The sequence below is a fragment of the Crotalus tigris genome, unplaced genomic scaffold (assembly GCF_016545835.1).
Source record: "Crotalus tigris isolate CLP2741 ecotype Arizona unplaced genomic scaffold, ASM1654583v1 scf7180000019031.1477733, whole genome shotgun sequence".
Classification (NCBI taxonomy): Eukaryota; Metazoa; Chordata; class Lepidosauria; order Squamata; family Viperidae; genus Crotalus; species Crotalus tigris.
Genome location: NW_024097335.1, coordinates 1,337,345 through 1,349,795, shown reverse-complemented (window position 1 = coordinate 1,349,795; position 12,451 = coordinate 1,337,345). Strand labels below are relative to the sequence as shown.

At 43.5% G+C, this 12,451-nt stretch overlaps 1 protein-coding gene across 1 annotated transcript in view; it reads right to left on the bottom strand.

Annotated features, from left to right (window-relative positions):
• Positions 1–12,451, bottom strand: part of ELF1 (E74 like ETS transcription factor 1) — a 103,548-nt gene that overhangs the window by 82,135 nt on the left and 8,962 nt on the right. The window lies entirely within an intron of this gene.

Below are 12,451 nucleotides of genomic sequence, written 5' to 3'. Positions count from 1 at the left end.
TTTTCTCTCTCTCTCTCTCCTATCTTTGTTAACAGAAGATTACGGGGATTTTATGATAATTATTATTTTATTTTTTTTAGGAATTTCCCTCCCTTTCCCCCCCCCCTCTCTTCGAAAGCGAGATGGCAAGTGTGCAGTTCTTCCCCATTTGCAAGGCTTTCTTGAGAAGCCACACTTTGAGAAAGGAACTTGGGGCGGAGGGAAAAATTTAAAAAAAAAAAAAGTCATCTGTCTGAAAGCGGAACAGGAGTCAGAGGTGGTTGCCTTACTGAGGACTAGCAACGAAGCAGAGGAACGTCGAAAAGGAGCTGCTAAGCCCGGTTCAGGAGACGGACCCAACTGCTCAAGGCAGGCAGCCCTGGCGCTTTGTTCCAGAACCAGCCGGCTGCACAACGGGGCGTATCCTCAAGAAACTCACAGCTGATAGTACACATTAGGAGTGGCTTCAGGTATTATCGTAAAGGACAAGCAGGTAAGCGATGCCTCCGCTCCTGCTCGCCCACCTGGCCCGGCACTGCTTGAACCCACCCAGGGGGGTGTTGGATATCATCAAACACCCCCCCCCCCGCCTGAAATCACCAAAGCATAATGGTGTCTCTTTCCACAAGGCAAACTCCAGGAAAATAAGAGCGTAAACCTGAAGGCAGGTGCTAAAGGTAATAAAAGAGAAAGGAAAGGAAAGGAGAGGAGAGGAGAGGGAGATAGTGGAAAGGAAAGGAAAGGAAGATAGAAGAAAGGAAAGGAAAGGAAAGGAAAGGAAAGGAAAGGAGAGGAGAGGAGAGGGAGATAGTGGAAAGGAAAGGAAAGGAAGATAGAAAAAAGGAAAGAAAAGGAAAGGGAGATAGAAAAAAGGAAAGGAGAGGAGAGGAGAGGAAAGGGAGATAGTGGAAAGGAAAGGAAAAGGAAAAGGAAAAGAAGCCTGCACGTTTAGCCCAATACAGATAGGGAAGATGTGGTTCCATGATCATAATGTTGGATTTCCAGCCTGCAGAATGATAAGGGGATTGGAGGCTAAAGCATACAAGGAACGGTTGCTGGAATTGGGTATGCCTAGTTTAATGAAGAGAAGGACGAGGGGGGACATGATAGCAGCCTTCCAATATCTCAGGGGCTGCCCCAAAGAAGAGGGAGTCAAGCTATTCTCCAAAGCACCTGAAGGCAGGACAAGAAGCAATGGATGAGAACTAACCAAGGAGAGAAGCAACCTGGAACTAAGGAGAAACTTCCTGACAGTGAGAACAATTAGCCAGTGGAACAACTTGCCTCCAGAAGCTGTGAATGCTCCAACACTGGAAGTTTTTAAGAAGAGACTGGACAGCCCTTTGTCCGAAATGGTGTAGGGTTTCCTACCTGAGCAGGGGGTTGGACTAGATGACCTCCAAGGTCCCTTCCAACTTTACTACTATTACTAAGTGTTTGTTTGAATTACAACAGCACTGAAAAACTTAGGAAGTTAGGACCCTTTTTTTTTTTTTTTTTACACTCACGACGGTTGCAGCATCCCCAGGGTTACGTGATCAAAATTCAGAGGCTCGACTTATGACGGTCACAGTGTCCCTGGGATCCTGCGATTCCCCAGACCAGCAAAGATAAAGGGGAAGCTGGATTCATTTAACGACGGCACGATCCATTTAACAACTGCGGCAAGGAAGGTCCTCAAATGGGGCAAAACTCACTTAACGACAGAAATGTTAGGCCCAGTTCTGGTCGTTAAGTCGGGGACTACTGTACTCAAGAGAATTGGGGTGGAGGCAGCTGAAGTTTCCGTTTCTGATGTTCGCTTCCTGTCCTGTGCTTCTATCATGGTTTGCTAATTGATGTCAGGTTGTTTCTCCCAGGTCGCCTCTGGGGTTTTCTACAACTAGTCCTGAAGGTGAATGGGCAGCCCTAGGCCAGACCCCCCCTCTCTAACCATAGTTTATTCCAGGGGTCTCCAGACATGGCCACTTTAAGACTTGGGGACTTCCAGTTTCCCAGAATTCTTCAGCCAGGAGGAATTTTCTGGGAGTTGAAGTCCACAAGTCTTAAAAATTGCCAAGCTTGGAGAATCCTGGTTTATTCCATGGAACGGGATAAAATGGGATAGAGAATAATAATAATAATGATGATGATGATGATGGTGGTGATGTCCCTTTGATCTGTTTGGAGATAAGACAGACATCAATCTCATGTTGAATTTGATAACAGCTGCAAGGTTATTGGTAAGGCAATATTGAAAGAAGGATTGTTTGCCTACTATAGAAGAATGGACGCTTAAGGTGTCAAATTTAGCAGAAATGGCTAAGATTTCTGCTTATTTGAAGGATCATTCACAAGAAAGATACATTTCGGTCTGGAGAAGATGGATAGATTATATTCAGAATAAATATGGGACTAAAAAGTTCCACTTAGTTTATGAATAAATTTTAGAGTATTATTATTATTAATAGTTTATTATAGTAGAATTTTATTAGTTTTATTATTATTTTTAGTATTAGTATTGTTTAACAATTTGGATATTGTATTGTTTAATAATATCGACTTGTTTATATTATTATGTTTTATTTTTAATTTGCTTATACCTATGTTAAAGGGGAGTTAAAGCGCATTCTGGACTTGGTTATTTATATAGTTGGTTAATGGTAGTTAGAGTTTGATTATTATATTTGTAACCCTGTACTCAGCTCTGGGAAGTGGGGGAGGGAGAGGGGGGGGGTTTAGGGTGGGTGGGCTTTGGGGTGTATACTGTAATTTTTATAAAACTTTTTAATAAAAAAAAAAGACAGACATCAATCTCATCAGCACCAACGCTACAACAATTATGACACAGCCTATGCGCACACAATTTTTTTTTTTCCTGGGTCAAGGTTTATGGAAGGATTACAAAACTTGATGAGACCCACAGATTCTCTGGGACAAAGCAGATCTGGGGGCCTGTTTCATAACATAAATGTTTGGAGATAATGTTGAACTACTAGACCAGTGTTTCTCAACCTTGACCATTTTAAGGCATGTGGACTTCAACTCCCAGAATTCCACAGCCAGCATTGCTGGCTGTGGAATTCTGGGAGTTGAAGTCCACATGCCTTAAAATGGTCAAGGTTGAGAAACAGTCTACTAGACTTTTCTGAAGGTGACAGCAAGTGTTGCAACCAAGAGTTACAGCAAGCTAAAAAGAAAAAATCTCCCGTTGACTTTCCAGAATGTCTGATTCACAGATAAATCACAGAATAAAATTCTATTAGAATTCGGCACAAGGGGTTCCATTCAAGCCTCCTCAGATGCCAGCGTGTTGCTATGAAATTCAACACCTTAAATCAGTGGTAGAAGGATCAGCCGTCTACCAACAAAAGTAATTGCCTAACAACAGTCGCAGGACAATTAATGCTCAGGGGACTGCCAAACGTTTAGAATGGAATTGAATATTGCTGGAAGGGACCTTGGAGGTCTTCTAGTCCAACCCCCCAGTCAAACAGGAGAACCTATACTACTATCTCAGACAAGTGACTGTCCGGTCTCTTCTTAAAAACCTCCAGTGATGGAGCACCCATGATTTCTATACCATTCTTTAATCCAGTGATTCTCAACCTTTTTAATGCCGTGACCCCCAACCAGTTGTAAGTCGAGGACTACTCAACCGGTCGTAAGTCGAGGACTACTCAACTGGTGCAGCACCGTTTGCAGAATGGGACTTTTGGCGGGCTCAGCAGGGCAGAGACAGCCTGGACAATTCCTATTGGCTTTTGAAAGCCAATAGAATTAGACTCTATTCAAGAGAGTCTATTCTATTGGCTTTCAAAAGCCAATAGAATAAAAGGGAGTAGCACAGCTAAGGAAAAGGGGGAAAAAAATGGCGGACTGCGTTGTTTGGCGACCCCCGTGAAATGGTCGTTCGACCCCAAATGGGGTCCCAACCCACAGGTTGAGAACCACTGCTTTAATGATTCCATTCCACTATTTAGAATAGAATAGAGCTGGAAGGGGCCTTGGAGGTCTTCTAGTCCAACCCCCTGCTCAAGCAGAAAAACCTATACTATCTCAGACAAATGACTGTCCGGTCTCTTCTTAAAAACCTCCAATGATGGAGCACCCACGATTTCTGGTGGCAAGCTGTTCCACTGGCTGATTGTCCTCACTGTCAAGAAGTTTCTCCTTAATTCCAGGTTGTTTCTCTCTTTGCTCAGTTTCCAACCATCGTTTCTCGTCCTTCCTTCTGATGCTTTGGAGAATAGCTTGACTCTCTCTTCTTTGGGGCAGCCCCTGAGATATTGGAAGACTGCTATCATGGCCCCCTTTGTCCTTCTCTTCATTAAACTAGACATACCCAATTCCAGCAACCGTTCCTTAAATGTTTTAGCCTCCAGTCCCCTAATCATCTTTGTTGCTCTTCTCTGAACTTTTTCCAAAGTCTCAACATCTTCTTTGTAGTATGGTGACTTCTGTGCAAAAGAAACTGAAGATCAAGTTAAACGAAGTGACTTCCTGAGTTTAGAAGTCCTTAACTCAAGGAACGCCTGCTTGGCAATGTTCTCAAGTCAAAGAAACGTGGTTTTATAGAACTATGGGCAGCCCTGAGCCCAAATTCTCTGTTAAGTGAGACATTTCTTCAGTGAGCTGTGCTCAACCTTCCGATTGTTTTTGCCACCGTCGTTAAGCAGATCACGGAAATTGAGCGAAATGCACAGTCAGTAAGCGAATCCAGCTTTACCCGCCCCACCCGCAGACTTCGCCTATCAGAATGCTGCAAAAGGGCAATCGGATTAGATAACGTTTATTGGAGGACCTGGACAGACTTGAACATAGGGCACTATCTAATAAAATGAAATTCAACGGTGAAAAAAACAAGGTTTTGCATTTAGGCAAGAAAAACCAAATGCACAGGTATAGTATAGGGGGTACCTTGCTCCATAGTAGTAACTGTGAGAGGGACCTCGGAGTCCTAGTGGACAATCTCTTAAATATGAGCCAGCCGTGTGCTGCAGCTGCCAAAAAAGTCAACACAGTGCTAGGCTGCAATAACAGAGGGATAGAATCAAGATCACGTGAAGGGTTAATACCACTTGGTAAGGCCACACTTGGAATCCTGCACCCAGTTTTGGTCACCACGATATAAAAAAGATGTTGAGACTCTAGAAAGAGTGCAGAGAAGAGCCACAAAGATGATTAGGGGACTGGAGGCTAAAACATATAAGGAACGGTTGCTGGGATTGGGTATGTCTAGTTTAACGAAGAGAAGGACAAGGGGGACATGATAGCAGTTTTCCAATATCTCAGGGGCTGCCCCAAAGAAGAGGGAGTCAAGCTATTGTCCAAAGCGTCCGAAGGCAGGACAAGAAGCAACGGATGGAAACTGATCAAGGAGAGAAGCAACCTAGAACTAAGGAGAAACTTCCTGACAGTGAGAACAATTAACCAATGGAACAACCTGCCTCCAGAAGTGGTGAAAGCTCCAACACTGGAGGTTTTTAAGAAGAGACTGGAGAGCCATTTTTCCGAAGTGGTATAGGGTTTCTTGCCTGAACAGGCGGGTGGACTAGATGATCTCCAAGGTCCCTTCCAATTTTATTATTATTATCGATCATCGCACAGTCAGCCAGATGTTCAGATTGGATTTGGCATTTTGTCTACCTATCGAGTCCTTACCCAGGACCTGGGATAGGCAGATTATTTATTATTATTATTATTATTGTTGTTGTTGTTGTTGTTATTTTTTCCCCGTGGGCCCAACGGTGCCCATTAAAAATGAAATTTAGTTGCTCGCTCTCAAAGTGCACACATACACACATTTAAAACACACTATGTATAACATACCGTATGTGTAGACTTACACCCTTACATATAAGTAAAATACAAATATTAATCGCACGACCGTCATAAAGATGAGTCAGTTTGTCGAGCGTCTGAATTTTGGCCACGTGACTCCTGGGGATGCTGCAACGGTCGGTCGTTTAAGCAAGGAAAAAGGGTCGTCGGTCGTTTAAGCAAGGAAAAAGGGTCGTAAGTCACCTTTTTCAGCGCTGTTGTAACTTTGAAAGATCACTAAGCGGGCTGTCATTAAGTTGAGGACTACCTTTACACTGAGAGCTTCTGCACTGAAGACAAACTCCTTGTGTGTCTAGTCACACCTGAGCCAATAAAATATTCTATTTCTATTTCGGTTTAGAGCAGCAATCGGCGGCTTGTAAGAAAGACTTGACTGTTGTTGTGTGTTTTTTGTGTTGCTGTTCTCCTAAACAAGAGTTGCCTGACCTGTTTTGTAGCAAGAGCAAAGCTCAACCCTTATGTTCATCTGGAAGGGGGGGGGGGGAGGAGAGTAATTTGACACTTTGATTTACTCCTGGCTTAAAAGTGCTATTCAGGAAAAGCCATCCCGTAATCCAGAAAGGGAAAACACACAAACTTCAACAAAATCATGGCATGGGGAGTGTTGTTTTTTTTTCCACTTGTGCATCAGAACAAAGATGACATTTTTTGCAGGAAATTTATACCGTTATTAAAAAAGGGGGGGAGTCAACCCTGCCAAATTTTGCAGCAAGTTGGGTAAGTATTTTCAGATGTCATTCTTTGATAAACAAGGATATTAATATAGTCCCTGCTTTTTTTTCGGGATTTGATTAGCAGAAAGGAAGGCTAGGGTCAGATTTAGTAAAAACAAGTGGAATTTTCAGGCTAGCCGACCTTGCTAGTTCAGACTACTGAAAATCTTTTTAATAGCACCGTTCAATTGAAAAATTACTGCCCTTATCCTCAATCTCTCTCTCTCCAGAGACACTGTCTAGTGTACAGATAGTCCATGCCTTAACACAATTGATCCCAAAATTTCTGTTGCTAAGCCAGACGGCTGTTCAGTGAGTTTTGCCCCCATAAATGAGGAAAGACGGAGTAAAAAGCGACAACCTGGTACAATTTAAACTCGCCGTTGAAAAAAATGAAAATCAAAAGATTGAAAGGGTCTACATTTAGGTAAGAAAAATCAAATGCACAGGTATAATATAGGGCAGGGGTAGGCAACCTTGGCTCTTTTATGACTCGTGGACTTCAACTCCCAGAATTCCTGAGCCAGCTGTGCTAAGGGGAAAGGGAGAGGTTTCCAAGCTGAACCAGGCTGGCTCAGGAATTCTGGGAGTTGAAGTCCACGAGTCATGAAGGGGCCATAGTTCCCCCATGCTGGCTCAGGAATTCTGGGAGTTGAAGTCTGCAAGTCATGAAGGGGCCATAGTTCCCTCATGCTGGCTGAAGAATTCTGGGAGTTGAAGTCCATGAGTCATGAGGGGGCCATAGTTCCCCCATGCTGGCTCAGGAATTCTGGGAGTTGAAGTCCACGGGTCATAAAAGAGCCAAGGTTGCCTACCCCTGGTATAGGGGGTACCTTGCTCAACAGTAGTAACTGTGAGAGGGACCTCAGAGTCCTAGTGGACAATCACCTAAACATGAACCAGCCGTGTGCTGCAACTGCCAAAAAGGCCAACCCAGTGCTGGGCTGCATGAACAGAGGGATAGAATCAAGATCACTTGAAGTGTTAATACCATTTCTCCGAAATGATATAGGGTTTCCTGCCTGAGTAGGGGGTTGGACTAGATGACCTCCAAGGTCCCTTCCAACTTTACTATTATTATTATGGATCATCGCACAGTCAGCCAGATGTTCAGACTGGATTTGGCATTTTTGTCTACCTATCGAGTCCTTCCCAAGGACCTGGGATAGGCAGATGTGGATGGCGCAGCAGTTAGAGTGCAGTACTGCAGGCCACTTTAGCTGACTGTGTTCAGCAGGTCAGCGGTTCAAATCTCACCGGCTCAAGGTTGACTCAGCCTTCCATCCTTCCGGGGTAGGTAAAATGAGGACCCAGATTGTTGGGGGCAATGTAAATATATATATATACATTGCTTACTGGTGTACACCGCTTAGAGAGTGCTTGCACTTAAAGCTGTATATAAGTCTCATAAATAAATAAATAAATAAATGTTTGATTGTATTAGAGATCTCGTTGCAGGATGGAAGCAGTTCCTAGTAAGGCCGCCTTTTTCAATTGACTAATGGCAAATTTGTCAATGCCAATGGTGTTCAAGTAGTGCTCCAGTTGTTGTTGTTGTTATTATTATTATTATTATTATTATTATTATTATTATTATTATTAAAAGAGAGGAGGGAAAGGGCAAAAAAAAGGGATGACACAAAAAATGGAAATGATGAAATAAACAGATCATTTGAAAGACAAGCTACACGAAAGAGATCCTGAGTTGTGTCCCAAAGATGCTTTTTTTCCAAAACAGAACCGGAGTTTGTTTTTTTCCTGGAAGAGGTTTCGCTTCTCGTCAGTTCTGACTTCAGCTTCTTCAGTTGATGCTTGCAGCGACTTTCCGACAAGCAACGACAATGGAGGAGCCAGGTTCACTTAACAAGCATGTTAGTGACTTAACGACTGCAATGATCCATTTACCAACGATAGTCAGAAAGGTCGTAAAATGGAGAAAAAAATCACTTAACCACTGTCTCCCTTTGCAAGAGAAATTTTGAGCTCCAAAATTTTAGGCTCGTAAGTAGAGGACTATCTATATTTCCCCCAAACGTTAAGCCTCCCTGTACAGTTTAACATACTACCCAAAAATAAAACTGTACTTCATCACAATGTGTGAAACTAGCCACGGGTGGAAACCAGGGTCCACGTTTGAAGACCAAACGCTTCTGTTAGCAGACAGGCTATTTTCCTGTCTATTCTGCCATCTTGCGCATATCTCAAAATCGGTCCGAAAAACTCAGCAGAGGAAAAAGAAAAAAAAAATGGCATTCTGCTTCCTTTTGCAAGAAAATTTTTGATCTGGATTAGATTTAAACTTTTTGTATTAACGGGTTCTAAAACACCACCGCGCCTGACAGCCCTTTAATTATACACAGCCTTTGATCACCACTTCATGCGTGGATCCATATCCCCACCAATCAATATCCATTACGGAATTTATCCTTTAAAGTGCAAATTCCTTTTTTGCATTGAGGATTAAGCAATTGCAGCTCGGAGGCCGCGCTGCCAATTTTCCCTCTCCTAGGTCGAACGTGCAAATATCACAGGCCGTCCTTGACTTAGGACCACAATTGACCCCAAAATTTATGCCGCTAAGCGAGGCATTCGTTGGGTGAATTTTGCCCCATTTTATGACCTTTCTTGCCACAAGTTCTTAAATGAATCGTAAATTAGTAACATAGTTGTTAAGTGAATTCGGCTTCCCAACTGGCTTTGCTTGACGGAAGGTCGCAACAGGAAAGCACGTGACCCCGGGACACTGCAACCGTCGTAAGTATGAGTCAGTTGCCAAGTGGCCGAATTTTGACCCTGGGGACGCTGCAGTGGTCGTAAGTGTGAAAAACGGCTGTGTCACTTTTCCCAGTTCTGTTGCGACTTTGAATGAGTTGCTAAACGAACTGCTGTAAATCAAGGATTTACAGCCGCCTTAGCTCTTTTATGACTCGTGGACTTCAACTCCCAGAATTCCTGAGCCAGCCTGGCTCAGCTTGGAAACCTCTCCCTTTCCCCTCAGCGTAGCTGGCTCAGGAATTCTGGGAGTTGAAGTCCAAATCTTTATAGCCTTGGGCAGGAGTAGGCAACCTTGACTCTTTTATGACTGGTGGACTTCAACTCCCAGAATTCCTGAGCCAGCATGGCTCAGCTTGGAAACCTCTCCCTTTCCCCTCAGCATGGCTGGCTCAGGAATTCTGGGAGTTGAAGTCCACGGGTCATAAAAGAGCCAAGGTTGCCTACCCCTGGTATAGGGGGTACCTTGCTCAACAGTAGTAACTGTGAGAGGGACCTCAGAGTCCTAGTGGACAATCACCTAAACATGAACCAGCCGTGTGCTGCAACTGCCAAAAAGGCCAACCCAGTGCTGGGCTGCATGAACAGAGGGATAGAATCAAGATCACTTGAAGTGTTAATACCATTTCTCCGAAATGATATAGGGTTTCCTGCCTGAGTAGGGGGTTGGACTAGATGACCTCCAAGGTCCCTTCCAACTTTACTATTATTATTATGGATCATCGCACAGTCAGCCAGATGTTCAGACTGGATTTGGCATTTTTGTCTACCTATCGAGTCCTTCCCAAGGACCTGGGATAGGCAGATGTGGATGGCGCAGCAGTTAGAGTGCAGTACTGCAGGCCACTTTAGCTGACTGTGTTCAGCAGGTCAGCGGTTCAAATCTCACCGGCTCAAGGTTGACTCAGCCTTCCATCCTTCCGGGGTAGGTAAAATGAGGACCCAGATTGTTGGGGGCAATGTAAATATATATATATATACATTGCTTACTGGTGTACACCGCTTAGAGAGTGCTTGCACTTAAAGCTGTATATAAGTCTCATAAATAAATAAATAAATAAATGTTTGATTGTATTAGAGATCTCGTTGCAGGATGGAAGCAGTTCCTAGTAAGGCCGCCTTTTTCAATTGACTAATGGCAAATTTGTCAATGCCAATGGTGTTCAAGTAGTGCTCCAGTTGTTGTTGTTGTTATTATTATTATTATTATTATTATTATTATTATTATTATTATTAAAAGAGAGGAGGGAAAGGGCAAAAAAAAGGGATGACACAAAAAATGGAAATGATGAAATAAACAGATCATTTGAAAGACAAGCTACACGAAAGAGATCCTGAGTTGTGTCCCAAAGATGCTTTTTTTCCAAAACAGAACCGGAGTTTGTTTTTTTCCTGGAAGAGGTTTCGCTTCTCGTCAGTTCTGACTTCAGCTTCTTCAGTTGATGCTTGCAGCGACTTTCCGACAAGCAACGACAATGGAGGAGCCAGGTTCACTTAACAAGCATGTTAGTGACTTAACGACTGCAATGATCCATTTACCAACGATAGTCAGAAAGGTCGTAAAATGGAGAAAAAAATCACTTAACCACTGTCTCCCTTTGCAAGAGAAATTTTGAGCTCCAAAATTTTAGGCTCGTAAGTAGAGGACTATCTATATTTCCCCCAAACGTTAAGCCTCCCTGTACAGTTTAACATACTACCCAAAAATAAAACTGTACTTCATCACAATGTGTGAAACTAGCCACGGGTGGAAACCAGGGTCCACGTTTGAAGACCAAACGCTTCTGTTAGCAGACAGGCTATTTTCCTGTCTATTCTGCCATCTTGCGCATATCTCAAAATCGGTCCGAAAAACTCAGCAGAGGAAAAAGAAAAAAAAAATGGCATTCTGCTTCCTTTTGCAAGAAAATTTTTGATCTGGATTAGATTTAAACTTTTTGTATTAACGGGTTCTAAAACACCACCGCGCCTGACAGCCCTTTAATTATACACAGCCTTTGATCACCACTTCATGCGTGGATCCATATCCCCACCAATCAATATCCATTACGGAATTTATCCTTTAAAGTGCAAATTCCTTTTTTGCATTGAGGATTAAGCAATTGCAGCTCGGAGGCCGCGCTGCCAATTTTCCCTCTCCTAGGTCGAACGTGCAAATATCACAGGCCGTCCTTGACTTAGGACCACAATTGACCCCAAAATTTATGCCGCTAAGCGAGGCATTCGTTGGGTGAATTTTGCCCCATTTTATGACCTTTCTTGCCACAAGTTCTTAAATGAATCGTAAATTAGTAACATAGTTGTTAAGTGAATTCGGCTTCCCAACTGGCTTTGCTTGACGGAAGGTCGCAACAGGAAAGCACGTGACCCCGGGACACTGCAACCGTCGTAAGTATGAGTCAGTTGCCAAGTGGCCGACTTTTGACCCTGGGGACGCTGCAGTGGTCGTAAGTGTGAAAAACGGCTGTGTCACTTTTCCCAGTTCTGTTGCGACTTTGAATGAGTTGCTAAACGAACTGCTGTAAATCAAGGATTTACAGCCGCCTTAGCTCTTTTATGACTCGTGGACTTCAACTCCCAGAATTCCTGAGCCAGCCTGGCTCAGCTTGGAAACCTCTCCCTTTCCCCTCAGCGTAGCTGGCTCAGGAATTCTGGGAGTTGAAGTCCAAATCTTTATAGCCTTGGGCAGGAGTAGGCAACCTTGACTCTTTTATGACTGGTGGACTTCAACTCCCAGAATTCCTGAGCCAGCATGGCTCAGCTTGGAAACCTCTCCCTTTCCCCTCAGCATGGCTGGCTCAGGAATTCTGGGAGTTGAAGTCCATGAGTCATAAAAAGAGCCAAGGTTGCCTACCCCTGGTCTATAATATTCCAATAGCTTGCCTCCATCCATCTTTAACTATCGAAAAACAGCGTCTTATGAACTTAAACCAGGCAAATTGTAAAGGTGTATGAGGCACACAAAGAGGGCAGCAGAGACGTCCCTTGGCGGCCGCCATTTTTTATCAGCCGTAAAATATTATTGGCTGCCCAGACTTTGCAGCAAGAATGAAAACTTTTCGTTTTTCTCAATATCTCCTTCTCAACTATAGGCCGTTCTTGACTTAACAACAGCTTATTTAAGGACGGTTTGGAGTTACAACGGCACTGGGGAAAAAAGTGAG